General features: G+C 36.1%; 1 pseudogene; it reads left to right on the plus strand.

Moving 5' to 3' along the window:
* Positions 1–8,603: 8,603 nt before the first annotated feature.
* Positions 8,604–25,412, plus strand: part of LOC117066138 — a 58,374-nt pseudogene continuing 41,565 nt past the window's right edge.

The raw sequence follows: 25,412 nt of genomic DNA on the forward strand, positions 1-25,412 counted from the left end.
ACCTGAAATTTTCCATCTTCTCAGATTGTTCCCTGTACACACATCTTGAAAAGAGAGTCTAGCACAAACGCAGACAGTGCCTCTGCCCAAAAGACACAGAAGTAGAAAAGATTCATGGAGAATTGTTTCCCAACACAGATATGGAGGACTTGAGGGACAAAGTCATCCTGGAGTCATTTTATGTCCAGCTAAAAGGAGAGCATGTGGAAAAAAAAAAAGGGTGGTTAATGATTGAGCACCAGGAGCTGAGGTGGGAAGCTATCAGCAAAAGGGAAGGCATAATGTTGTTCATAGGAGTTGAAGTCCAAGGGAACCTAGAAAATTTTTTTAAATAATGTATTTTTTGGTCGCTAAAGATATCATAAAAGAGATGGCATTTAAATTCGGGATCATTTAATCCGAGATTGAAGGTATGAAGGTATTCATTTGGAAGGAAGTATAAAAATCACAAATAGAAAATAAATACGAAGTATGATTTAGGAAATAGGAGTCTAATGTTGCTGAAAGACAACTGTAATAATTTATTTTGGTGACTGTTACTGTTCATTTCTTAAAATGCTGCATTTTCTTTTTCTCTCACTGGTTACGTAGTAACTTGCAAATGGACAGCAGTGCCGCCTTCGGTTGATGGATGTAATACTCATTTCATTGAGGGAAAAGGAATAGGATCCTCAAAGAACTAAGCTAAACACAATCCACAACTGCAAAGACAGTTAACATCTCCATTGCCTAAAAGAACAAGCCTCGAATATAAATCTACTTGGGGTTTCAAAAACTGGCACAAGACCGAGAAAGATAAGAAATTTGAAAGCAAAGTTTTCATAAAAACTAGGCAAATTATAAATTGTTTTATTATGGTTTTAGGTTCTAGAAGAATGTAATTGTGAATTTCCTATAGTTGCTTTTTGTCCCTTACTCATAACTATTCAAATGCAACTTATTTTCATGAGTGATAATAGATTCCTATCTAACATAACATGTCTTGCTCTGACATTTACAAACACACAGCTGCAGGAACAGATAAATCTGGAACAATGTTTATTTTCTAAGTGTGTGAAAGGAAATGGGATGCTCCTGCTTAATAAAGCTCACATAGCATTAAACATTTAAACATCATAAGAAATCTGTCCCTAAGAGAAAAAAAAAGTGATGGCATAATCTGAAATGTCCATTTCCTTATCTAACATTATGTTATATTATTGTCTCATACAACATAACGTATCCAGTAACTTAGAATCAGGTAACATTAAATTGCATTTTCTTCAATTCACATATTTGGCAAATGAGAAAAGGACTCCTAATATATGCGTAACATTCAAAACTTCTATTAAAAATTCAGATAAAGAATGAAATAATTTGACTCTTATCAAATAGTCCAAGAAAGACTTACCATATTTGTCTTTAAAAAATGTAACTATTAGATATTTCCAGTGATAAACCACCCCAGAAGTTAACAAATCTCCTGAGGATTACATTAAACAGCCAGCTACTTTCTCCACTGTGTTTTTCACTCTTTCTTCACCCAATTTTCATCATTTTCAATTACATCATTTCCACTGCACGCACAACTACCTAGACCTTGACTTAGCAAATGATAAATATATAGTAAGGAACACATTCATTCAAGGAATAAAAGACACCATTGTCCACACACAAAACAGCTGTTTTTTTTTTTTTCAGTGTATAATTAAAACACAATTCTTCCCTAGGCTTACCTTAACAGTGCACGCACTCATATTCTAGGCTATCTCTGAGAATACATTACTTAAAGATCAATTGTTTTCAAAAAGATGTAGGGAGACAATTTTGTCTCCTAGGGGACTTCTGGCAAGGTCTGGAGACATTTGTGATTGTCATAACTTTGGGATAAGGATTGCTGCTGGTGCCTAGTGGGTAGAACCCAGGGGTGCTACTAGACATTCTCTAACACACAGGGCAGCCCCCAACAACAAAGAATTATCAGGACCAAAATGTCAATAGTGCTGAGGTTTTGAAGATTTGACCTAGATTAATATGCCAACCCCACATTATCCTGAACTTTTCTTCACATCTTTCCTTTGAGAAGATTTTTGCATCCTGTAATAGAATTTTCTTCTAAAGCATCAGTTGCCTATTCTTGTAATAGTCAACTATTTTATGTCAACTAATTTACATCAACCATTCAAACTCCTGTAACTTGTTTTTACATACAAGTTGTCCTTCTTTATTCGTTATCTCCAGTTTAATATAGTGCAAAGAGACTAAACTGACGGCCCCTCTATTTGCTAACCATGTAACCAGCTATATTAGTCTGCTTGGGCTGCCATAACAAAATACCACAGATAGTCTGGCTTAAACAACAGAAATATTTTCTCATGGTTCTGCAGGCTAGAAGTCCATGCTCGATGTGTTGACCAACTCAGTTTCTGGTGAGGGTCCTCCTGATGGTTTAACAAACGTCTTCGCTGTATCCTCATGTGGCCTTCCTCCCTCTGTGCTCACGTAGAGAGAACAAGAACTGTGGTAGTTCATCCTCCTCTTATAAGGAGGCCAGTTCTATTGGATTAAGGCATTACCTTTTTGACATCATTTAAACGTAATTACCTCCATAAAGGACCTATCTCCAAATACAGTCATTTTGGGGATTAGAGCTTTAACATATGGATTTAGGTAAGGGACAGAATTCAGTCCACAGAACCAACCTTTGTGGTCTGTAGCAGCTTATCTATTTGTTTCCAGAATATTCCATGAACAACAACAATAACAAACAACCCTGGGAAGGTGATAATACCTGTGACAGACCATTTTCTGAGCTTATGTACACTCTGCTCTGGAGGATGTTATTAAAAACCCCTCTGTTAAACTCTCAAGTAAAATTTATGATATGCCTGTGTAGAGTCAAATTACTTCATCTTACCAAAAAATGCCTAAACAATCAAAAAAAAAAAGTCAGGAAATTTAGAGTGGGACATTCATGTTCAAGGGGTTTCAGTAGCACTTATTCTGAGAAGAAATATAACAGTTAACCACCTAGATTTCTCCTGAACTCTTTTTTATTCCTGAATCTGTCTGGATGCTTACCCTAGCTTGTGACAGCTGTCACTTACCTGATGTAGTGAACACCGTGCTATGTTCAGGCCCCGTTTTCAGGAGTCCCAAGATTGTTCTCTACAGTGTAGAAAGTGCTCTCAGCTAAGCCTTTGATGCCCAAGCCCACCCCCAGACTCCACAGTTAATGTCATGGTGCCTCCTTGGAGCAGCCTTCATACAAAGACTGTTCAAGTGTGTAAGAGTCTGATCCCAAATCTGGGCAACTTGGAGGGGAAATCCAAGCATCAGTTTCCTCATGAAGGAGGCTGAGGTTTTGGTATTCCTGCACTGGAGCCCAGCTTCTTCCTCCACATGATCCACCTTCATTCCCTTCCTGGGACATTTCCTAATAAACTTTATGCATACTAATCTTTATTTCAGAGCCTGTGTCCCTGGGAACTGACCTGAAGCATCAGATTTGTTAGATTGCCTCACTCTTATATTGTAAGGAGCATATATTTTGTACAATAGTACCTATTATATATAAAAATAGGGAGTGCTCATGACAGTGAAGATAAAATTGGGATTTAGACCTTTGTTGTTAAATAAAATGTGTTCAGCCCAAATAAGTGCTCTCATTTCTTTCTATGTGCTAAGGATTTTAATAGAAGACTATATTTATTCCACTTCCTAACACAGATTCAATGTGCTGATGGTTATTTGCTTGTTAGATACAAATGTGGAAGGGTATAATTTTGCTAACAGTTATTCCTTTTTTCTCTTTCTCTCATTTGTTTTTGACAGGGCTTAGATTGATAGACTACTAAGCTAATTTATAGGTCCTGCTGTCTGAGATAGGTCTCCATTTCATTATCAGTGCTGTCTCAGGTGGAGAACCGAAATCACTGTGTATTCAATTAGTTATTGAATCTTGACACACCAGGTGCAGGGGTCACTCCACGAAGCAGTTGCTTTTGAGTAAGAAAACACATTCAGAAAGAGGTTTAAAGAAACTTGGCATTGTTGAGCTGTTTCATGATAGATTACCTGAAATGGCCCGTGTTCAACATCAGAGCTGGGCTGCTTTGACAGTAGGTAAGAGGATAAATCAATGTATTTGGCAGTGTTATAAACAAATTAATATGAAAAAGGAAGAAAAATTCGGCTTTCAAGAAACTTCCAGAAGTACTCTCCAGATTTAGATAAAACAGCCTCCATGTTGTGAGGTCCTCCAGATTTAAGAACAGAATAATTCAGTTTTAAATAATGCAGAATCTTCCCACGACATTGCCCTTGCCCTGTCATGTCTTAATTTGACTGCTCATTAAAAATTAGCAGATAAAGGGGGAAATACACCACAAAACCCCAAATATTTCATTATTCAAACTTTAATTATCATGAAAATGTCAAACATACATCATGGGAAATGGGGGGGCAGTTAGGGAGAGGAGAGCACTGTTCTGTTTTTCTTACCCTTTATTATCAGAATTAATAGCTACTGGTAAAGTCTAAACGGACAAAATAGAATGAAACCTATTTCAAAATCCTTCTATCTTCACCTTTTACAAAAATCCACCTAGCACAGTGCCAGGCTCTGATGAAATGCTCCATAAATGTTGATTAGAGGAAGGAATCTATGAAGTCCTTGATCCATATTTAAAAGCACAAATTAAACTTACCATCCAGCATACAACATATTAACTTTGTGGACAAATCCACAGAGCAGGGAAGGTTTATTATAAAACATGGGTCCCTCTAACTCCTTCAGCTGCCCTAATCCGCCCTCTGTCAGACAAAACGGGGATAGAGAAGGGAAGGAGAGAAGAGCAAGGCAGTTGCTGCTGACTCTACCTCCACCCTCCCCCCACCCTTCTTTCACTACCATCTGGGGAAACAGGTGAAAATTAGATAAGTCACCTGGTGACACCAGTTTCCATTGTTCTTTTACAAAGAAAGCTAACCACCACTCCACATGCCTGCCTGCTCCAGCAGCTCCATCAACTCCTCAATGTGCTTTGAAGGCTTTGTCACAGGAGCCTGTCATTATCAAGATTCCACTCCTCTGACTGTACAGTCTTTGTGCACATGCTAAGTAATTGATCTTCTCACCTTCCTTCATTCTCCTGCATCAAAGGAGGGTAATATTGTTTAGGCTTTCTTCTCAAAAGTCATGAATCCCCTTTGGAAAATCTTCAGACCGTGTCCACACAGATTGTATTCCTAGGGAAACATAGCGATACCATCCTCCCATTCTTTCTATGAACAGTAGTAACTCTTTGTTTTAATTACCATGTGGGAAAACAAAGATGTTTTAAAATATCATTGCTGGTTTATTTCTAACAGGTTATCCCCATCTCTCAGTGATATCCATGCATTTCCATGTCTGCAAAATATTTTCTCATTAGACCACAGTGTCCAGAAATACACTTGTGTAATAGATTTTAGACTACACTCTGTGCAAATTATTTTCTTCCATTCTACTTGGCCCAAAATCACCAAGTAGATTTGACTATTTACCTGTAAATATGCCCCCTCTCCTATGCTTTAGGTTTTCAAAAAGTGATATCTCATGCTAAAAATTTGCCCATTTACTTTGTGGGAAATGCCTATTTTCTCACTTGCTCCTTTGTGTTCCATCAAAATTTGCACTTCTCCTGTAACATCAAATGTAGGATATTAGACAAAGAAGTTGAGACCATTTTAACGCATTAGAATATGCCCTTGAAACCTTACAATAAAATACTTATCTCCACAATCACCTGTGCTACATTCTAATTTAATGCATTATGAAAGTATTATTAAAGTCCAAACCAAAGAAATTAACATAATTGTGTGAAAAACTTTAAGTGAAAGTTTTACTTTTGCTCTCTGTTTGTAGTATTCAAATAATATCCTTCATCTCAAATTTCCCCAAATCATACGTTTGTCCTATTTTATTTTGTGTCTGAAAAACCTGGTGAAGTATTTTGACATTTTATTGCAGACCTAAAGCATGAAGTTTCATGGCCTATAACCTCAAATTATTTCCAGACTTTTTAAGATGTCATTCTCTGTAAATGTTCGTATACATAAAAGCAAATAGAGTTTTATGGAAGAAGTATCACTTCTCCAAGCTAGCTTCTTACTTTTTTAAAATATACCTCATTTAAAATACATGTTTTACAAAACTTGTGAGACTAACTTGTGAGACAGAACACATGAGAGGAACTACCACATTTATGAATATAAGTAAAAAATTATTATGCCTGTAATCCCAGCACTTTGGGAGGCCGAGCCGGGCAGATCATGAAGTCAGGAGATTGAGACCATCCTGGCTAACACGGTGAAACCTCGTCTCTACTAAAAATACAAAAAATGAGCCGGGCGTGGTGGCGGGTGCCTGTAGTCCCAGCTACTCAGGAGGACGAGGCAGGAGAATGGCGTGAACCCAGGAGGTGGAGCTTGCAGTGAGCCAAGATTGTGCCACCTCACTTCAGCCTGGGCAACAGACCGAGACTCCTTCTTAAAAAAAAAAAAAAAAAAAAAAAAAAAAAAAAATTAAATAATGACAAACTGTTTGAAACATTGAATCCTGGCTAGAAACCTAGATAACCCAAACTTTGAATCTAGTCTGGGTTTCAGATAGGATAAATAATTGTCCCAATTTGCCCAGGATTATTCCATTTTTAAAACTGATAATCACATCCTGGGAAGCCCTTAATTCTGGGAAAAACTCAGTCCTGGACTGTTGGCCATCTTTTTTCCAGAAGAGCACACAAAATATCACCAACAATGTATATACCATAGGTTTTTAATCACCTACTTTGAGATCACTAGAATAAAATAATCAATATGGATAAAATAGGCAAACCATTTGAGACCTTCTGTAACAAAATATTGTACAGGTTGATTATTCATAAATGTCTATGGTAGTCAAGGATCTCAGACTTCAACTTGGAGATTATTTGTCACATGTTTTTGTGAGTGGATACTGTTTCAATTGGCAGCATGTGTATATATATATATACACACAGACAAAAGCAGGAAAAAGGAATTAAAAGTTCACAAATTTAAGGAGTGTTTGGGATCTAAACAGCAGTGTGAACACAAAATGAATATGATATTTGGGGACAGCACTGAAGCCACCAATGATTTTAAAGTGGAAAGAGTATTTAGTTACAAAACTGAGACCTGTGCAATGTGCATGCTAAATACAAAGTTTTAATCCTAAATTAAATCTTGGAAACGGAATGCCTTAAATATTTCTGAATTAATATAACTAGAGTCTACTAAGACCTGCTCAGCATTTCCAGAATGAAATTCTCTTTTTAAAGAAAAGATATAAATTGTTCTGGTGCCAGGCGGCATGGAGTGGAGCATTAAGGATGTGTCCCCCAAGGACCTGGAACTGGAAACAATGGGCTATATAATTTGGATAGGGATTTCAGGAAAGTTACTCCCAGTTTTCAACAACACTTTTAGATGAACGTCTGTGGAAAGTTGCTTATAATTTATTCTGAGCTCACGTAGAGATCACTAATGGAGACCCATTTTAGCTACTAGAGCTAACTGTCTAACAGACATCTAATAGTTTCCTATTTTGCTATTGTCTAAGAAAAACTTTCATTTTTTTTTTCTCAAACTTCCTACTAATCCCTGCCATCTACTTTACCAGACAGTCTTACTTTATATTTTTTTCAGAAAATGGTCATCAATTCTGTAAATTCTCAACCCCCAACAAAGTTTCCTACAGTAACACACATTTTTCTTCATTCTCTTGTTACAGTGAAGGAGGTTCCCCTACTCCCTTCTAAGACCACTCAACAAAATCTGGGGGATCCATCACCTCTCCGCAGCTCAGGGAAATCAGACCACTCAATTTCCCTCTTATACCCTCCTGTTTCCTTCATTAGTGTCTTATTCTCAAATTTTTCATTGATGGGAAAGGAGCCCATCATTCATTATAACTATGTTATCTTTAATAAACCAAGCCTATCACTCTTTCTGCCTCTTCAAAGCAAATGCTTTAAGGAGGTTCCCTTATAACTAAAATAAATTCTGTATTAAACCATATTTTCTGTATTAAGTCAGATATCAGTAACATAATGGTAAAAGGAAACACATTCATTTGAAAATTTAGAAGCATACTTCTAAACAGGTATGGTCATACAGAGAAATTTCAGTGAAAATTAGAAAATATTTAAAAGCAAAAAAACTACATGTAAAAAGCTAAGAGGCAAATAAAATATTAATTTGAAGAATTTTTATGGTCTGAAAAGTGTATATTACAATAAAATACTGATTATTATTTGCATATTGAGCAAAGAATAGGTTTCACGTAATTCAAAAAGGACACAGAAAATAAAAAACTGGAAGAGTGGATCAGTAGCTGCAACACTAGAAAGATGGCGGAGGAAGAGCAAAGAAAAATCCCTTCGGTTCCAGAAAATCTCCTGAAAAAAGAGAAAAGCTTATCAAGTCCCCAAAGCCACCCAGGCAAAGCAGACACTTTTGGCAAAGAAGGAGCGGAAGAAAGGAAAAGGACTCAGGTTTAAGCGACTGAAATCATTCCTACATGATTCCTGGCAGCCGAAACGTGACAAGGTGAGTCTCAGATGGCTAGATGTGAAACCTCATCCTTGGAATTGCCAGATAAACATTCCTTGGCCTTTGTTGTACGCATCAAAAGGATTGATGGCGTGAGTTTACTGGTGCAGAGAACCATTGCAAGACTTCACCTAAAGAAAAATTTTAGTGGTATCTTTGTAAAAGTCACCCCACCACCCGCCCGGCTGCCCCACAGAACCTAAAAATGTTGAGTATAGTGTGAACCTTATGTGACCTGGGGATTTCCAAATCTGAAGTCTGTCTGGTAACTCATTTTGAAATGTGGACAAGCCAAGGTCAAGAATAAGACCATCCCTCTGACAGACAACGCAGCGATTGAGGAGCACCTTGACAGACAACGCAGCGATTGAGGAGCACCTGGGGGAGTTTGGTGTCATTGGCTTGGAAGACCTCATGCATGAAACTGCCTTCCTAGAAAAGCATTTCCAGAACATCTCATGGTTCTTGCACCCTTTCCGCCTCTCAGTGGCCAGTCATGCTACCAAAGCTAGAGTGGGCTTCCTCAGGGAGATGGGCAAACCTGGCTATCGGGGTGAACACATCAATCGGCTCATCCACCAGCTGAAACCAGGTGCCAAACTGCAGTAAATTTTTATGAATTAAATGGAAGTATGTGTTTTTGTTTTTTGGGGAATTTTTATCAAGTATCTTCAGAGAAGATTATTTCCTGCTTTATCTTCAAAAACTGGAAAGGAAGGGTCAAAGAAAAGACAGTAGCTGGCCAAGCGCAGTGGCTCACGCCTGTAATCCCAGAACTTTGGGAGGCTGAGGCAAGTGGAGCACCTGAGGTCGGGAGTTCAAGACCAGCCTGACCTTGAAGAAACCCTGTCTCTACTAAAAATACAAAAATTAGCCAGGCATGGTGGCATGGTGGCTCATGCCTGTAATCCCAGCTACTCAGGAGGCTGAGGCAGGAGAATTGCTTGAACCCAGGAGGCAGAGGTTGCAGTTAAGCCGAGATTGCCCCATTGCATTCCATCCTGGGCAACAAGAGCGAAACTCTGTCTCAAAAAAATATATATAATAATAATAAAAGGAAAGAAAGAAAGACAAGAGCTTATGTTCACCGCAAGCACCTCTCATCACCGTCCAGTTCCAAGGGAACATTCCAGCGTTTTCTACACTGGCTGCCACCTCGTCTGAATTCAGCACATTCCATGGAGGAAGGAGTCCTGCTTTGCTGCATTGTCTATCCCAGGGTTTAATGTTGGTAAATGAGTAACTCTAGCATTTGTACAAGGCTTCCTAAGACTCCTGCAGCAGTCAACCAAGCCCAGGGACATAATTGAATCTGGAGATTCCTGGGGCCTTGTTTTGGAAAAGACTTGACATACACATAGGAAGATACAAAAATAAATGTTCACTTGTCACTGAAAACTAAACAAAAAAAAAAAAAAGTGGAAGAGTGGAAAAATAAAGACAACTAAATGGAACAAAGTAAGGCTGTATTAGAGATTACTAGAATAGAAACTGATTTTTTTAAGAAACCCTTTAAAATATAAAAATATCAGCAAGATTGATTAAAAAAGAAAAAAGCATAAAAATCAGAAGCAACTTATTTATCAGCAGAGCATTGGATAAATTAGGCTATATTCAGCCAATAGCATACTATTCAGTTATTACAAATGAATTACTAGTATATCTATCAAGATAGTATATCTTGTATATACTATCTTGTATATAGTATAAATTTCAACTAGTATAAATTTCAAAAATAGTACAGAAGGACACTTTAAAAACTTTCAAAAACATGCAACAACAAAAAAAGTTTGTACCCATAAACATATTGGTATTCTTAAAACATGGTAAAAATCTTAAAACATCCATGAAAGAAAAGATCGGGAGTGGTTTCTTCTCCACAAACAGGAAATGGAATGGAGTTGGGAACAGACACACAAGAGAAGGAGGCAAGCAAAGAAAGGAAGATAAAAGAAATGGGAAATGATTTGTAGCATGTACAGCAAGGTGTTAAAAATTAAAGCTATGTGGCATGCACCCTAGATTTAATTATATTATTGTTTATATTTTTCTCTAAGCTTATCTACTTACTGGTTCTTCTGCCTCAGCTGCTATGTACTCTTTAACCCACTGAAATCTAACTTCTCGCCTTCCCCATTCCTCTGAGATGCTCTCAACACGGTAAAATGTGATCATCTTTTATTATTTCAGTAGCTTTTGAGGTACATGTGGTTTTCGGTTACATGGGTGAGTTGTATAGTGGTCAAGTCTGAGATTATAGTTCACCAGTCACCTCAGTAGTGGACATTGTACACAATATGTAGTTCTGTATCCCTCACCCTCCTTCCACCCTCCTCCTTTGAGTCCCCAGTGTCTTGCATATTCCTTTGTGAACCCAGAGCTTACTTCCCACTTGTATGAACATACAATATTTCATTTTCCATTCCTGAAATGAGATTTTCTTACTGCTAAATCTAAATGTGTTTAATGTATTCATTGTGGTAGGCAAAAATAAAACTCTCCCAAATGTCAGTGTCATAATCCTGAGCCTGCGAATGTGTTATTTTACATGGCAGAAGAAACTCTGAGATGTAATTAAGTTAAGGTGAGTCAGATGAGGAGCTTATCTAGATTATTCAGGTGAGTTCTATCTAATTATATGAAACTTCAACTTGCAAAACGTTTTCCAACTGTGGCTCAAAACAGAGAGGGAGGTTTGACAACGAAAGAAGGAAAAGACAGATGTAATGTTGCCGGTTTTGAAAACACAAGAAGAGCCACAAGCCAAGGAATGTGTGCAACACCCAGAAGCTTAAAACAGCAAGGAGCCGGATTCTCCCCTGGAGTCTCCAGAAATGATCACGGCCCTACTGATTCCTAAATTTAGCTCATGAAGACCTTTGTTAGATGTCTGCTGTTCACAATTATATGAAAACAAATGTGTGTTTTGCTAAGCCACCAAGAGTGTAGTTATTTGTTATATCGCCAGTGAAAACCAAGTATACCTTGCACCCTATTTGTAGTTGTGTGTTTTTTCTGTTGTTGTTGTTTTGTTTTTCCTGAGATGGGGTCTCACTTCGCCACCCAGGCTGGAGTGCAATGGCACATCTCTGCTCACTGCAGCCTCCACCTCCTGGGTTCAAGCAATTCTCCCACCTCAGCCTCCAGAGTAGCTGGGATTACAGGCACCCACCGCCACGCTTGGCTAATTTTTGTATTTTTAGTAGAGATGGGGTTTCACCATGTTGGCCAGGATGGTTTTAAACTCCTGACCTCAAATGATCTGCCCACCTTGGCCTCCCAAAGTTCTGGGATTACAGGCATGAGCCACCGCTCCTGGCCCTATTTGTAGACTTTTATCCTCCACCTCCTTCCTACCTCTTCTGCCTGAGTCCCCAAAGTCCATTGTGTTATTCTAATGCCTTTGCATCCTCATAATTTAGCTCCCACTTATGAGTGAGAGCATATGATGTTTGCTCTTCAATTCCTGAGTTATTTCACTTAGGATAGTCTCCAGTCTCATCCAGGTTGCGGCAAATTCCGTTAATTCATTGTTTGTTTGTTTGTTTGTTTTGTGACTGAGTAGCATTCCATCATGTATATATATCACAGTGTATCCATTCATTCATTGATGGGCATTTGGGTTGGTTCCACGTTATTGCAATTGTGAATTGTGCTGCTATAAACATGCCTGTGCAAGTATCTTTTTTGTATAATGATTTATTTTCCTCTGGGTAGATACCCAGTAGTGGGATTGCTGAATCAAATGGTAGTTTTACTTTTAGTTAAGGAATTTCCACACTGTTTTCCATAGTGCTTGTACTAGTTTGCATTCCCACCAGCAGTGTAGAAGTGTTCCCTGTTCACTATATCCATGCCAACATCTACTAATTTGTGATTTTTTGATTATGGCCGTTCTTTCAGGAGTAAAGTGGTACACATTGTGGTTTTGATTTGCATTTCCCTGATCATTAGCGATACTGAGCATTTTTTTCATATGTTTGTTGGTCACTGGTATATATTCTTCTGAGAAATGTCTATTCATGTCCTTAGCCCACTTTTTGATGGAATTATTTGTTTGTTCCTTGCTAGTTTGAGTTCATTGTAGATTCTAGATAATAATCCTTTGTCAGATGTATAGATTGTGAAGAATTTTTCCCCACTCTGTAGTTGTCTGTTTACTCTGCTGACTGTTCCTTTTGCTGTGGAAAAGCTCTTTAGTTTAATTAAGTCCCAGCTATTTATCTTTGTTTTTATTGCATTTGCTTTTGGGTTCTTGGTCATGAAATTTTTCTCTAAGCCAATGTCTAGAAGGCTCTTTTCCAAAGCTATCTTCTAGAATTCTTATAGTTTCAGATTTTAGATTTAAGTCCTTAATCCAACTTGAGTTGATTTTTGTAAGGCAAGATGATGCAGTTTCATTCTCCTACATGTAGTTAGCCAATTACCCCAGAACGATTTGTTGAAAAGGGTGTCCTTTTCCCATTTTGTGTTTTCATTTGCTTTATTGAAGATCAGTTGGGTGTGAGTATTTGAGTTTATTTCCTGGTTCTCTATTCTGTTCCATTGGTCTATGTGTCTATTTTTATACCAGTACCATGCTGTTTTGGTGACTATGGCCTTATAATATAATTTGAAATCAGGTAATGTGATTTTACTTAGTCTTGCTTTGGCTATGCGGGCTCATTTTTTGGTTCCATATGAATGTTAGAATTGCTTTTTTTTTTCTAATTCTGTGAAGAATGATGGTGTATTTTGATGGGAATTGCATTGAATTTGTAGATTGCTTTTGGCAGTGTGGTCATTTTCACAATATTAATTATATCTATGAACACAGATGTGTCTTCATTTGTTTGTGTTGTCTATGATTTCTTTCAGCAGTATTTTGTAGTTTTCATTGTAGTGGTCTTTCACTTCCTTAGGTATATTCCTAAATATTGTATTTTCTTGCAGCTATTGTAAAAGGGGTTGAGTTCTTGATTTGATTCTCTGCTTTGTCTCTGTTGGTGTACAGAAGAGCTACTGAGTTATGTATATTAATCTTGTACCCAGACACTTTGCTGAATTCTTTTATCAGTTCTAGGAAGTTTCTGGAGGAGTCTTTAGGGTTTTCTATGTAAACAATCACATCAACAAACAGTGCCAGTTTGATTTCCTCTTTACGATTTGGATGTCCTTTATTTCTTTCTCTTTTCTGATTGCTCTGGCTAGGACTTCTAGTACCATGTTGAAGGAGAAGACATCCTTGTCTTGTTCCAGTCCTCAGAGTGAATGTTTCCAACTTTTCCCCATTCAGTATTATGTTGACTGTGGGTCTGTCATAGATGGTTTTTATTATATTGAGGTACATCTCTTCTATGCTGATTGTGCTGAGAGTGTTAACCATAAAGGGATGCTGGATTTTGTAGAATGCTTTTTCTGCATCTATTGAGATAATAATGCGATACTTGTTTTTATTACTATTTATATGGTGTATCACATTTCTTGACTTGTATATATTAAACCATCCCTGCATCCCTGGTATGAAACCCACTTGATCATGGTGGATTATCTTTTTGACATGTTGTTGGATTTGGTTTGCTAGTATTTTGTTAAGGATTTTAGAAACTATATTCATCAGGGATATTGGTCTGTAGTTTTCATTTTTGGTTATGTCCTTTCCTGGTTTTGGTATTAGGGTGATGCTGGCTTCATAGAATTAATTAGGGAGGGATCCCTCTTTTTCCTGGTACCAAGTCTTCTTTGAATATCTGATAGAATTGTCTGGTCCTGTACTTGTTTTTGTTGGTAATTTTTTAAATTACCACTTCACTCTTGCTGTTTGTTATTTGTCTGTTCAGGGTGTCTACTTCTTCCTGATGTAAACTAGAAGGGTTGCATCTTTCCAGGAGTCTATCCATCTCTTCTAGGTTTTCTAGTTTATACATGTAAAGGTGGTCATAGTAGCCTTGAACGATCTTTTGCATTTCTGTGATATCAGTTACAACATCTCCCATTTCTTACTGAGCTTATTTGGATTTTCTCTCTTTTCTTGGTTAATCTTCTGACGGTCTATCAATTTTATTTATTTTCTCAAAGAACCAGCTTTTTGTTTTATTAATCTTTCATTTTTTTTATTTGTTTCATTTAGTTCTACTCTGATCTTGGTTATTTCCTTTCTTCTGCTATGTTTGGGTTTGGTTTGTTCTTGTTTCTCCAGTTTCTTGAGGTGTAGCCTCAGATTGTCTGTCCGCGGTCTTTCAGACTGTTTGATGCAGGTGTTTAGGGCCATGAACTTCCCTCTTATCATCACCTTTGCTTTCTCCCACAGGTTTTGATAGGTTGTGTCACTATTGTTGTTCAGTTTGAAGAATCTTTTTAATTGTCATCTTGATTTCATTATTGACCCAATGATTATTCAGGAGCAGGTTATTTAATTTCCATGTATTTGGAGGGTTTTGAAGGTTGCTTTTGGAGTTGATTCCCAGTTTTATTCTACTATGGTCTGAGAGAGTGATAGATATAATTTCAATTTTCTTAAAGTGCGGGGATTATAGGCTTGAGCCACCGCGCCTGGCCAAATAACATTTTTTTTATTCTCTAAGATTCCATGTAAACATTGACTTTTTTCCATTCTCCTCAGGAGATATGTTGTTTTAAGAGATCAAGTTTGTAGTAATTTGTTACAGCAGAACTAGAAAACTAATATATTCATCTAATTTTATTTTTGCAGCTTTTGATATAATTTTCTACATTTTTCTTTAAATGCTCTCTTGAGATAATGATGGAGCCATATCATATAACTAACTTTAACATAATTAGCTTTACTCATTCTCTAAAACTAAAGAGGAAAAGCATATTTGAATAGCATAGGCAATTCCACCCACTATTTCACTTCAAAATCAGCAAGAGGTCTTGGTTCCTGCATGTCTTTCATGTGTGAGCTATTTGTTTCCCTAAGTGAGTCTAGACTTTGCATAGAAGTACAATGTAACACTAAGTGTGAACTCACCAACCACTTAATCAAGCACACAGCAGACATATTCCAACTGGAAAGAAAATTGCCTGTGTTGTGACTATTTAGAGATGGTATGTTGATCTCAAACTGGCATTTTCCCAGTTAATTTTTAAGGAGTTTCTGACAACCTTCAATGTTTTTGGCTTTATTTACTGAATTTAGAAACAAACTCACTGAGGTGTGAGTCTGCTGCTTCAAAACAGCCAACTTTTCCTCAAACATTCTACAGCAGCCAGGGGAAATTCAAATGAAATAGCGAGTTATTCTGACACGGTTACTTTCAGAGGCTTCTCATTACTGAGAGGGAAAAATCCAAACTCATTTTTACGGAATACAATGCTCTATAGAATCTTATTTTGGTTTATGTCTTCAGCATTTTGTCTTATCATTTCTCCTTTTCTAGGCACAGATTATTAGCACTATTAAATTAGTAATGTTCTCAAGAAAGCTTAACTCTAACAAGAAATTTAGGACATGTTAAAAGAATTCTAGCACCAAAGACTTACTTAAGTTAAGTACAAACTTAAAAAAAAAAAAAAAAAAAAAAGACTTACAAAGATAACTAGCTGTGGGGGTATATTTAGGAAGAATTAAGTGGAAAATAAAATTGAGTAGTAATCTTCCTGTTATCTTGGAATTGGACCCAGTATGAGCCTCTGCGTCATATCAGAGCCTGGCTGAGTGGCTCTACTCACAATCCGAGTCCCCTGTCTACATCAACATAAAAGTGCAACAGTAAAAGAGGAATGAGAGTGAGAATTAGTCAGTAGAATCAAGTGTGATTTGCCTAGCTGAGGCTTTCCATCCCATAGGGAAAGGGAATGGGTTAAAAGAAGGTGATGGGGTTAGAATTAGGTCTCATACACTAGGCAACTGGGCAATGAGGACGCTTCCAAAGGGCCTTCGAAAAAAGTGACACATGTTAAAGGGGACTTTTGGAAACAGCCACCCCAAAGAAATGCTGTACTTCTGTCATGCCCAATGCACTAAAAAGATTTTCTCTTTCCTTGAATGCTTCCTTCCTGCCCCAACGTTGAAGTCAGAGGAAAAGGATTAAAAGAGCTATTCCTACCCAGGTCCCTCCAGCCCAGGTCAAGGCTGAAGAAGAGAGGAGATCAGAGGTTTAAAGTGGACCTGACTGTGATTTTAATTAACTGAAAGGGACTAGAAAACTGTGCAATGATTTAGGAACTGGGAAGGATGATTTGATATACATAAATATATGTTATTTGAAAGTGATGGGAGAAAATTCTACTTCAAGTTTAATATCACTTCAAGCTATGATTATTCAATACATGGCTTAACTCCAACTCTGGCATCAAAATATCTAGGAAAAAAAATCACCCAGGTGTACAGTTTGGAGGAAAATGCTTGTAAAAATATATATTCACAGGCTGAGGCATGCTGTGGCCTACACCTGTAATACCAGAACTTTGGGAGGCTATTGCAGGAGGATCACTTGAGGCCAGAAATTTGAAACCAGCATGGGAAACATAGCAAGATTCCATCTCTACAAAAATACAAATTTGCCAGCTGTGCGTGTAGCCCCAGGTGTTTGGGAGGCTAAGGTGGGAGGACTGCTTGAGTCCACTGCATTTCAGCCTAGGTGACAGAGTGAGACCTTGTCTCAAAAAATCAATAAAACAAATTAAAAATAATCTAATCAAGAAAAATATTTGAGGTAGCAGACTTTCACTTTAATCTTAATTATTTCGTTCTGCTTATTAAAGATTATAGCGAAGAATTTAAAAAAAGTCTTAATTTTATTACTCATGGAACCCTGCTGACATGAAAATGTATTTTCCATGTGAATATTAAAAAAAAGTACATGAAAGTCTCTGAAATAGAGATGTCCTCTCTCTCCTTCCTACATTTAATCACATCCATACATTTCCTCAAAATTAACTACATTTTTAAAAATGTATCTTTCTAGTAAAGCACTTATACTCACATATATACATTTCTTTATCTTCACCAATGTGATTCCATATTTATCATGCCCAAACACATAGATTTACCTCATTCTGGGTTAATAGCTACAGTATATAGTTATACATTTTAACTATCTCCTGACTAATGGATATTTAACGTGGCTTTATTACTATTATGAATAGTTATGGTAATAGTAATGGTAATATCCTGTACAGCTATCTTGACATCTTTTGTGAAGTATTAAAGAAATCTTGTTTCCTCATATATTTGCCAACATTGAATTGCATCAAAACCTTTAAACAGTTGCCAATCTGATAGGTTACAATATTATCTATTTATTACTTTTATTCATATTTTTTCAAGTGAGATTGAATTTTAATACACTCTTTAACGTTTATATTTTTAGTCTGTGAAATAGTTATGTATATAACTTTCTCAATTTTTTTAATATACTTTTTTTGCTAACTTCCAGGAGATCTTTGCAAATCAAATTTGCCTTTTGCCTGAAATTAGCCATGTACTTATTTTTCACAATGTATCATCTGTTACTTAATTTTGTCTAGGTTTTTTTTTACCATATAAAAGTAGTACATTATTAAGCAGTAAAACTACCTAAAACTTTTCTTTGTAGATTCTTGGTTCCTGTCTCATTCACAATGGCCTATTCTACTCCAATAAACAAATTTATCTTACTTTTGCATAATATCTTTGTAAATAAATTCTTACAATTAAGGCTTTTTGGCATCTGGATTTATTTTGTTATATGTACATATACATATAAACACACAGACACATATATACACACATATTATGTCTTGTTAGCTTTCTTAATCATCTTTGTGGAATAATCCTTGTATTCCTCACATATATGAAATGAATCTTTATCATATAAAAAAAGATCTGAAGTCAGGGACAAGACATCGATGCCCAATGTTACAACTGTTTTTTGCCCTTTTGTAGAAGTAGCTAATGTAATTTGATAAACTTCAGAAGATATATAAAAACTGAAAAAATAAGAATTCAGTAACTGGACACTGGTGATGAAATTAGCAGTTTTTTCAATGGGCTGATTCTCTATAGTATTATATTTATTAAGATTGAGTCATTTTTTAAATTTGTGGCATGAACCTTAACTGGCTATTGTATAATGCTGCATTATACTTGTGTATCATTTAATTCAATTTGCTAATACAGGCATTCCTTGTTATCTGACTCTAGCCCAATCCTGAAAATGAGTTGAATACCAAGTTTTTGAATAACAGAAGCCTTTGTTCTATTATTTTAAGTGTAAAAAATAATTCATTCCCAGGCAATTTCAAAATTCCAACCAATTTTTCCTCAGACACTAAGAAAACATCCTTAAACACCTATATAATAATTGACTAAGAATTCCTTTGTTGTATGATATATTCAAGACCCTGATTATCTATTCAATAAACACATGAAAGGGCATATTTGTAAGTAATATACATAAAAGTACTGTATACGAATGCAGTGAAAGAACACTAACTATAAATTATATTTTGAGTTGACAAGGGAAAAAGAAAGACTTGGAGACATCATGAAAATTCACCTGAGTTGGTTGCTGGTTAAGGCAGAGAAACCCTCATCCAACAAAAAAGCTTTAGTCCCTGTGAGATGGGTTTTCAGGAAAAGGAGCTAGAATGGGATTTTTTAAAAGCCAAAATCCTAAACAACTATCAGCCAAATCAGTAGTGGACTTCAATGAAGTCGTGTGATTGGTAAGTCATACACTTCCATCACAATGTAATCATCAGACTGTTTCTCTGAACAACCTAGTTTTCTAAGAAGAACACCTGTATTCTTCCTGCTGACGTCCTGACTGCTTTTCATCTTGCAGTACAGTATAATTCCAGGCTACGGGCTCTGAACAGTCCTAATTCCAGACTTTCTCACCTTATGTACTCTAATGAATATATTCCATATTATAAGTGAAAGTTACAATATCATGTTAAGAATACTTAATGCAAACAACACTTAGCAAAATAAACTCACAAGGCAAATAAAATGACGACTTGCCAATGAAAGACTATGTGAGTGAAATTTGTGGATGAGAAAATGAAGATGAAAACTTGTAGCTGTTGCTTTTAGTGGGGTTGGCATGAGTGAGAATTATTTGGTGAAAGAATGAAACACTTGATGTCCAAGGCTTGGCCTGGTCTAAGTCCAAAGAACTAGAAGATAACCTTCAGTTCTGGGCATTTAAAATTCCAAAAGTGGATGGAGATGTTATCTGAGGCTAAACATGAAGTAATGGGATCAAAAAAAGCAAAACAAAACAAAATCCAAATAAACATGTTTAAGTACCACTTGCTTGTGGTTATACAGTGTCTGGTAACATGAGATAATATTTGTAACTGCATGTGTATTTTGCTACCTTTTGTTGAAGTATAATACACCGAAAAGCATACATAATATCATTTTATTGCTTAATACATTTCACAAACTAAGCACCTTCAAAAACCAATGTCTACATCTAGGAAGCAAAGCTTACTCACACTCCCATTAAGAAACAGAAACATAGCTGCACATCTCCAAGCTGGAAGTACTCCTACTTAGTGCCTAACCCATCACCAACTCTAAAGAGGGCAAGCCCTATCTGATTTTGTAATTCAAATGAATGCTGCTATTCATTCCTATCATGAATGTTTGCCATAGCAATCACTTTTAGAGTGACCTAAACAAAAATAAAACAAGCTAATTATGTGAAGGCTGTATAAGAACGTTTCAGTCACATGACCAAGCTTCAGAAGAGACTCTAGGGTTTGCATATGTTTGGGAAATTAAGGACAAAGAAAACAGACCTGGGTGAAGTAAGGGATGAGATAGGAGAGAAAGAGACCTGTCTAGAGGTCAGGTCTCCTAGCACTTTATGGGCCAAAGACTTCCTGAGATTCATGTTAAGAACTCAGCCTCTGGGCTCATTCTATTATTTCGAGGGGGGTGGTAATGGAGGAGATTTTTTTATGATATTGTCTCTTAAACTTATTTCTTAACATATCAATATATTTGACATAGAGAGGAAATTGAAAGCTGATGAAATCACTGTTATTTTAAAGCTTCCTTTTTTGTCTTCCTTTACCTATGACTTTTTAAAAGATAGAACTTACTGCATTCCCTTTTGTTTTATCTATTCTCCTTTTTATTTATTTGGGTTTATTTTGCAGATTGAGAGACACAGAGGTAGTCTTCTCAAGCATCATGCCCCCCTCTTACTATGAAGGTCCCAGTTATTTTTTGAATAAGAAATATACGAATCAAAACCATTGAAATTATTGCCTCCCTGTGACTTTTGCAATGTTTAATTTCAAAATAAGTGATATAATTGAATATATTTTTCTAAATACAGACACTTCCCCTACTGCTGAAAAAGCCACAAAAATAATTTTCCAGCTAACAAATGTTGAAGTATGCTGAAACAGAAGTTGAGGTTGACTAGGTTATTTCTTGGGCAAATTTCTACATAAAAACTAAATTAAGGAGAGGAAAAGTGTTGCTGCAAGAAAAATGGATGTTGAGAATTGGCATGAAAACACACAAAGCCACTGAAAGGGAGAAGCAGAAGCTGTGTCAAATTTCTTTTTATGTTTGTATTTGTTTACATAAATCCAAGGAAGGAGCGCACGTTTCACTAGAACTCTCACCTTTGTGGTCTGCACACTAATCAACTAGTGTGAAAAGTAGGAAAAATATGTGTGTGTGTAATCAATAAAAACTATATTACTGCGGCAGATGTTTATAGGAGACAAAAAGATGTGAAGCTCAACCTATCCATTACTTTCTAAAGTTAACAACTCTAGTAAGCAACAGGAGAAAGATAGAGAGTTGGGCAGTTTGATTTGCTTATGTTATAATAATAAAATATAACAGCATTGAGTTTTTACTCTATAACATATTACAAATATATGCCTGACTACATTACTGCATCAGGTTTCCCTTAACCAACACCCGAGCTCTTCCCAGTCTCTGATCATCTTTCTATACCTGACACTGGCCTAGATTTAGAGAGAAACTCAGGAGCTGAGTGAGATGTCAAGGAGGCCAAGGCAGCTAGCAATGTCAGGGCAGAGTACAAGACAGGAGAGGGCTTTACAGAGAGAGCTCTGGAGAGCAACAGAGTACTCCCTCACGGCTTCCATTGCGAACTGGTCAGGAGTACTGCTCAGTAGACTGGCTGGTTCTAAAGCAGTCTCTTAACCAATATGAGCTTAACCCACAGAAATACAGAGCACAGCTAAGGTCTTTCATCTGCATTTACTCTTGTCCCTCTTTTATTTCCCTGTTTAGTAAGCATTATTATGAATTACTTTATTTTGTTACTAGTTCAGATTTTAAATTTGCTATCTTTTAGAAGAAACCTCCAGCACCTGGTGTTCATCAGAGGGTCACTGGAACCAGGAAAATTAGACCTTCTCTTTTTCATCAGTGCTGCACAATTAATAAAATAGAAATAGAGTATATGGGCAGATCCATCCACACTAGGCTAGCCATTTTTGTCATCTAATAAAACTCTGTGTCCTAAAATATATAAAAAATTAGCATAGAATTGCATAGCTACATCATCACTTTATTAATAAATTCAAAAAACAAATCATTTAAATTTTCACTATTGATACCTCTTATAAATGAAGAGTAAAACCAGGTTTTTTTTTTTTTTTTAATCTTAAGGACAATTACATTGCATAATCATAGAGTCAAAAAATATTTCATAGAAAAAACAATAAACAGATTTGAAAAGATTGGTTTATAGTAACAGTTTTGCCAAATTCTATTATCAGAGTCATAATTTCCCTTGTTTGAAATTCCTCATCTGTAATAATATGTGTGCAAGAATAATCTACAGGATTCAGCATTATAATCTCCTGAGTTTTAAGCTATCCTGGAACAATTTTCTAGAGACAAATCTAACATGTAGTCTCAGAGTTTTCAGTGTTTACTTTCACCAAATGCCTTATTTTAAAAATGTTCTTATTTTTTGACCTTTTCCTTCAGATACATTGTATTAGATTAACACAAATCATTTTATTGAAAAATGTCTACAACTACTCCAAACCTAGACATTGATCTAAAGGAAAAATGAAGTTGGAATCATTTAAGACATTTTACAAACTTACCATTTAGTTTTGTCTTTTTCTCTACTTCTAAATTATCTGACTTTCTGGAAACCACATCAGTCCATTTTATAAACATAGGAATGAAGACTTTTATTATGATTAGGCAGTGATGCCTTCCCCAGGAGGTAATCTCAGAAAACATCTACTCTTGTGAAAGCAAAAGTTCAAAGAGATCTGGATAATTTTCTGATAAACATCCTCTGTATTTCATCTTTTAATCGTGATGCAGCTTTTACGCTTGGTAATTATTCAGACAATTCTAATGACAGAATCATGGGTTTGTATAATACAGAGATAAATAAAAGTTTCCACAGATTAGCCCATGAACCTCCCCCCACCAGGAAAATATTCAGATTTGTTCCACCATGTTAACATGCTTGCAGGCATCATACATTCTTCCAGCCTATGCAAGCCATGAATATTCCAGCACAGAGGTTTAAAGACCTCCTGTCCCTCAGTAGCCCATTTACTACACTATCACATATGTGTGAATAATGTAATCTCTTAAGCTCTATCCCATCATGTCTTTAAACACTTTGAATCTAAGATTAGAAAAGTCCTGAGATTTTCACTTACAGTGAAAACGTCTTCTTACTAAATAACACAAACCCCTCTACTTTTAGAGGATTAAAAAAAAAAAAAAGTTTGCTGTTTTTTAAGAGATTTCTACTATATTCTTTTAAAATTTCTATTTTCTTCTTTCATTATTTACCTGTTTCTTCCTTAAAATTCCTTCCCGTTGACAATTTCTTTCTTAAACTATCAATGTAATAATGTACACATAGAGTAAGAGGGTGAACCAATCCGTGTCTGGGGTCCCAAACCCTGTTCATTCATTTATATCTGGAGGGCAAACTTCCCTCAGGCCAAAGGCATTCACCTTTGGTGGGACCATAACACTTTTCGACTCCCTTCACCTCGCATGCCTCCTCTTGCCACCACTACCAGTAGTGAGGCCAATAGGGCTCAATTTTGTATCTGAAGCTGGAAGGTGCCCCTGCTAACTTTTTGAAATGTGAGGCAGATACATTATCAACAATCTGTGGGACAGTACTGAAGAATGCAATATTCTAAGTGGCAGTTAAAGGCTCAACTTAGCCTGCAAACATCCATCTAGCTAATAGTGGTACTTAAAGGTGAGAACATGAGACATTGAAACAGACTTTACCTCTACTAAGTAATAACATGAATTTTGAGTTCTGGCAGGCCTGGTTTCAAATAAGGATTCTTTCTGGTTTTCTAATTTCAGGCAAGACACTAAATATCTCTAAGTCTTGGGTCCTATTTTATGAAATGAGTGTAACAACTGTATCCTCTTCATTGGGAGAGATAAATGAGATAATGTATGTTGAACATACAATATTTAGCATAAGTTCTCAGAAAATGCTAGTTATTAGTATCACTATTTATAGGTACATGAAGTTCATGAAGTCAGATACTGTGTCTACAGTAGTAAATAGGACACAGAGCATTACACATAGTGTGCTTCATAGGTAGATGCTAAATTTAATTGACTATATTCTAATCACTATCTCTTAAATTATTGTCATGAAAATTCTATTTCATATTCAAAATAAGCTTACAAATGAAACTCTGATTTCCAATTTATGAATATGCTGTAGACTATGGTATTTTCATGTTTCCTTACTATTCTGATAGGACATCAACATTACAAAATAATATCTATATACGCATAAGTCCCTTCAACCACACACTTGTTTTGTTACAGGATCAATCAGTGGTATGGAGAATATAAGATTGGTGTTTCACATGAAGAAGATATAACATTAAAAAAGCAAGACATAAAGAATGGGTAGAAAGAACTACTTCTCTGGGTAAAGCTGAATTAGTGCCTGTAACTAGTTACCAAAAGAAATTATTGAAGCAAATAGTTTAGTGTGATTCCAAAAAGCATTAGGCTTAATGAGGCAAAAGTTTGAAAGTGGCTTGCAATTTTACACCTATGAATTTTCAAAGGAAAATAAGATTTGCCTATGAAAGTTTGTATTTTGGCAGGCAGAGAAAATAGTGGTGAAAAATTACTGATTTGTCTCAAAAGCTAAGTTGATTTTGCCTTTTTTAATTGGCTTCAATTAGTTCCATATTTTAAATTTGGTACTGGAAACAAGCTGAGACATTGGGGGACAGAAATAGAAATGGCCACTGCTCTGTAAGCAAAGAACCAGAAATTTCGAACAACCAGAATAAATTCTCATCTATTTTGAAAAGAAAGAATTAAAAAACTTCAGGAAAATAAACCAATAGTTGTATATCATATGTACATGTTGAAAGGAACATTCAAATGAGGTCAGATTCAGCCCAGTGCTTTCTGCAGGACAAAGAGTTCCACAGTGACAGCTGGCAACTTGCCACTGGCAAGAATCATTTCATTTTGGGGTGCTTAACAAAAAGTATTGGGCATCATATTATGTATTTTATATACATGATTATATTAATTTTCACAACCTTAAGAGTCAACTGTTTGCCCTTTTTTATTTCTTACCAGATGAAGAAGCTAAAATTTAAAGTCAAATTATCTAATGCGATACAGCTAGCAGAGAAAAGCAAAAACTAAGTAGTCTGGACCTCAAAGACTATTCATTTTATGACTCTAAGACCCTACAGAGCAATTATCAAAGAAAGATATATTTTGGTATACTTTTATTGTTAACAATTTCCTTTTACATTATTTTTAGAGTATGGATCCTATTGTGGATGACAAATCAACTAATATAAAAACTTTCTAAATACATATGAGTTTAATATATAATGAT

This window comes from Trachypithecus francoisi, unplaced genomic scaffold (assembly GCF_009764315.1).
Source record: "Trachypithecus francoisi isolate TF-2019V2 unplaced genomic scaffold, Tfra_2.0 Lachesis_group2, whole genome shotgun sequence".
NCBI lineage: Eukaryota > Metazoa > Chordata > Mammalia > Primates > Cercopithecidae > Trachypithecus > Trachypithecus francoisi.